The following is a 4,899-nucleotide window of genomic DNA, read 5'->3' as shown; positions in this document are numbered from 1 at the left end:
AGCCACCCTTCTTTGATATGTTTTAATTTTGATTGTCTCTTATCAATGACTCTAAAGGGAGATTTGTGACATGTAGCATTTAAATGCGATCATAAGGTAGTAGTCCCATTCTTGCTACCTGCAGCAAATGTTTTAGGACAATAATTGTATTTTGCCTTACATTTACCTCCTTTAGCAATAAATTTGGAGAAGTGATTCCAAATCTCGGACATCTCTCTGTCACTATTCCCATATTTAGAATTTTCTAATGGAGTCGTTCTTTTTTGCTTCTTAGGAGGAGTGCGTCGATGAGGAGTGTCTTTACTTTATTGTTGAGCTGCCATTGGCGAAGGATTATTGACAACTAACTCCGCATCTGCTCCAGAAGTTGTAGTTTCCATTCCTAGAAAGAGCTCCTGCAAATAGAACATATTCAGTTACTATTTAACTCATGGACTTTACCTTCGCATTGTGACAGCAAATGACAGATGCAAAGACAATTTCATTTATGTTTTGCTTCTCGTTAATGATAGTTTTCAGATTTATTGATGTAACAACCACTGGATGAATCTACATTCTTAGAGGACGTGGAGACTTGAATGTCCTTTGGACTTTCTACAATGACCTCGAATTTACACCAGCTCACACGTTGAGAAATATGACAAAATCGCATAACAATGTAAGAAATACATCACTCTTAATTTTACATAGTCCATATTATTTAACCAAATGATTCAAAATATAAGTAAAAAAGTTTCAATATCTTTTTAAGTAACAGTCAATTACTCATGTTAATCATCTAAGAAAAATAAAATAAACAAATGAATTCGACAATAAGGAGGAATACAACATATTTGCAAAACAACTCGCTAATCGGAAAAAGAAAAATCTTAGTTAATTGGGAAAAAGCAAGGCATATGTATGCATCTAAAAGAAAATATGTAAAATGAGAAAGGGAGGAGCCTTACCGATGAGAGCAAAAGAGAGTTGATAGGGTTTGAGCTAATTTGGTTTGAACTAATTAGGGGAGTTTTGGAATGGAACGATATGATTTCTTGCTTTTGGAGAAGAGGCAAAATGATTTCAATTATTTAAGTGTTTTAGAAAAGCTTTAGGACTAGTCTAGTTCTGCTTTAGGACTAGGTTTTAGTTTGGGCTCAATTATTCTTTTATGGGCGAGACAAAAACAAATATTTACATGGGATATAAAACCAACTTAAAATATTATGCTAAATACAGAAATTATAAAAAAAATTAAGAAATATTTATAACTTACATTCTAATAAATATTTTTATCTATCTAATATATAAAATAAGTATACATGTAATGTCGGGTTGGTTTGGTTTCGGTTTGATTTTTTTTAGTTAATACCAAACCAACCCTATTATGGTCGGATTTTATTTTTCAATACCAAACCAAGTCAAACCAAATCACTAGTCGGGTTTTTTTTCGGGTTGACTCGGATTTTCGGGTTGGTGTGGGTTATTGTTTGGTTTGTACACCCCTAAGCATAATATGATGCTTAATCCCGAGAAATGCGCGTTCTGGGTCAGCTCTGATAAGTTTCTGGGATTTCTAGTATCACAAAGGGGGGTTGAAGTAAACCCTGATAAGATCAAGGCCATAGAGGATATCCTGTACCAACTGAAAAGCGTGAAGGGAGTCCAAAGGCTTACGGGGAGATTGGCATCTTTGAGCAGATTCATTTCCCGATCGTCAGAAAAGTGTCATCGTTTCTTCGCATTGCTCAAAAAGAAAAATAATTTTGAATGGACCCCGGAGTGCCAGCAGGCTTTGAGGGATTTAAATAAGTACTTGTCAAGCCCTTCCTTGCTTTCAAAACCAAAAGAAAGGGAAATGTTGCTGCTTTACCTCGCGGTCTCAGAAGTTGCGGTAAGTACGGTTTTAGTCCGAGAAGACGTAGGTACACAATATCCCATTTACTATGTTAGTAAAGTTTTAACCGGAGCAGAAACATGTTACCCACATTTGAAAAAACTGGCCTTAGCTCTTGTAGTCGCCGCTCGAAAGTTGAGGCCCTATTTCCAATGCCACCCGATAGTCGTAGTGTCTACTTTCCCTTTGCGAAACATCCTCCATAAACCCGAGATTTGGGGTAGATTGGTCAAATGGGTCGTCGAAACGAGTGAGTTCGACATAGAATATAATACGAGAACTGCAATTAAATCGCAAGTGTTGGCTGACTTCGTGGCCTATTTCAGTTCGAGATTATTGCCTCAGGCAACCAAAAAAGCAATGATGATGTCAGAATTGACATCAGGGGTTTGGACCTTATTTACGGACGGAGCTTCCAACGTGAAAGGGTCCGGGGTCGGTATAGTCTTAATCATGCCTTCGGGGGAAACCCTGAGGTAAGCCATCAAGATGGTCCATTTAACTAATAATGAAGCAGAGTATGAATCTTTGATTGCAGGACTCGAGTTGGTCCGAGGACTTGACTCTGAGGTCATCGAAATCAAATGCGACTCACAACTGATAGTAAATCAGGTCTACGGGATCTTCGAGACCAAAGAGAAGCGCATGCAACAATACGTGGTAAAAGTTCAAGCTCTGCTGGCGCGATTCCGAGAGTGGTCAATTACTCATATCCCAAGTGAAGAAAACACAGAAGCAGATGCATTGCCAAACATAGGATCATTAACAGAAGCAAAGGGATCATAGTCTGGGTCGGTAGTACAACTGATGAACTGAGTCCTGGATACAGATGGTTACTACGAGGTAAATTCAACTAGTATGGTCTCGAACATGGGAAGCTACCTGAAGACCCCAAAATGTCCCGGGCGCTGCGCACCAAAGCATCACGATATAACTTCAAGGGAGGCCAATTGTATAGAAAATCTTTTCAAGGCCCGTTGTCCCAATGCTTAGGAGCATCCGAAGCTAACTATGTCATGAGAGAGGTTCACTAAGGGATATGCGACAACCACTCGGGTGCAGATTCCTTGATATTGAAAATGGTAAGGGCACGATATTATTGGTCCCGCATGGAACAAGACGCCAAGGATTCGTGCAGAAATGTGATAAGTGTCAATGCCACACGCCACTAGTGCATCAACCGGTAGAGTCCTTACATTCGATCCTATATCTGTGGCCGTTCATGAAATGGGGAATGGACGTCGTCGGACCATTACCACTGGCTCCCAGAAAGGTTAGATTTCTTTTAATTTTAACCGACTATTTTTCTAAGTGGGTGGAAGCAGATCCGTATCAAAAAATCGGAGAACGCAAAGTGGTGGATTTCTTGTGGAAAACTATAATTTACAGGTTCGGAATACCAAAAGAGATAGCATGCGACAATGGGCCATAATTTATCGGCGCAAAAGTTACAAAGTTCCTCCAAAATTTGAAAATAAAGAGGATCACATCTTCCCCTTATCATCCGAGCTTAAACGGTCAAGTGGAGTCGACGAACAAAGTAATTATTCAAAGCCTCAAGAAAAGGTTGGAAGCGGCTAAAGGAAATTGGCCTGAGGAATTACCCGGAGTTCTATGGGCATTCCGAACTACAGCCAAGTCGAGAACAAGGGAAACCACTTTTTCCCTCTTTTACGGTGCAGAAGCTTTAATCCCGGTGGAAATAAGGGAACCGATTTTGAGATACTTCCAGGTAGAAGAAGAATCGAACAGCGAAGCAATGCTTGTCAACTTGGAACTGCTCGATGAATGTAGGGAATTGGCATATGTAAGAATGGTAGCTCAAAATCAAATAATGGAGCAGTATTATAATCGAAGAGCCAACCTCTATTATTTCAAAGTAGGTGACTTGGTCCTAAGGAAAGTAACTCACAATACCTGGGAGCTCAACACGGGAAGGTCCCTACCGAGTTTCAGATATCACCGAAAAAAGTTCATACGAGTTGGAAAACCAAAATGGAGAGAAGTTGCCCAGCAACTGGAACGTGGCACACTTCAAAAGTATGTGCTGCACTCTTTTTTCCTTCGTTCAGTTTTTGTCCCAATTGGATTTTTCTGGCAAGGTTTTTAATAAGGAAGCAACAGAAAGCATACTACGAAGACAACAGCAATAGGACCTTTAATAGCAAGGCACACAAGTAGAGATCCACTTGGGGATGATTAGATAATCTTTTTCTCTATAGCAAATTCCCATCGGGAAGTTAAGTTTTCTATTGAGTAAAGGTTATCCGATCATACACGAGCACAAACCACTAGAGGGTTGTTAGATAGTTCTTCGCTCGATAGCATAAATTCCTAAGGGGAAGTAAAGTTTGTTACCAAGTTAAGGATTATCTAGTAATGCATTACTGGAATCTTTGGAGATACAAGACTTCTAGTGTTCCAATTTGCATTCTTCGCATTTAAACACAGGGGGGAATGATATAAGGATACAACAACAATGACTGCCACGTCAACCGGGAATGAAAAACCGGAAATATAATTACATCATCGGTACCGGGGACTCCGCGAACAGCCCCGTAGAATAAAGTTGTACAAGTTAGCCACAAGTATTGGCAATTTCTTTCAGCATAGCAAATGCTTATGTATTTTTTGAAAATAGAAGGAATAAAATGAAATTTTTTTGTTTTTACCTTGTTTCTTTGTGAACGGTGAATTAACTTTGTCATTTGAAAGTTAAACAAGTACTTCAAATGCTAGTGCCGTAATGAATATGAGACGTCCTCTTCAAGAGCACCATAAACATAAGAGGGCCCTCTCTTATAAAAACCCTCACAGTAAAGGATTGGTTCAGGAAGAAATTATGCCCGGAATAAAAAATGCCATGGGAGAAAATACACCCGAAGCCGCACACCAAAAGAACGCAAAAAGTAAACTTACGCAAATACTTATCAAAGTCCTCACGAAAAAGGGCTGATGTCCGGAACCAAAAATGCTTTCGGGGAGAATACACCCAAAAGTTTCACATAATAAGACGCAAAAAA

Source organism: Nicotiana tomentosiformis, chromosome 2 (genome assembly GCF_000390325.3).
Source record: "Nicotiana tomentosiformis chromosome 2, ASM39032v3, whole genome shotgun sequence".
In the NCBI taxonomy this organism is placed as follows: Eukaryota; Viridiplantae; Streptophyta; class Magnoliopsida; order Solanales; family Solanaceae; genus Nicotiana; species Nicotiana tomentosiformis.
The sequence above is the reverse complement of the archived record's forward strand: the minus strand, read 5'-3'. Positions refer to the sequence as shown.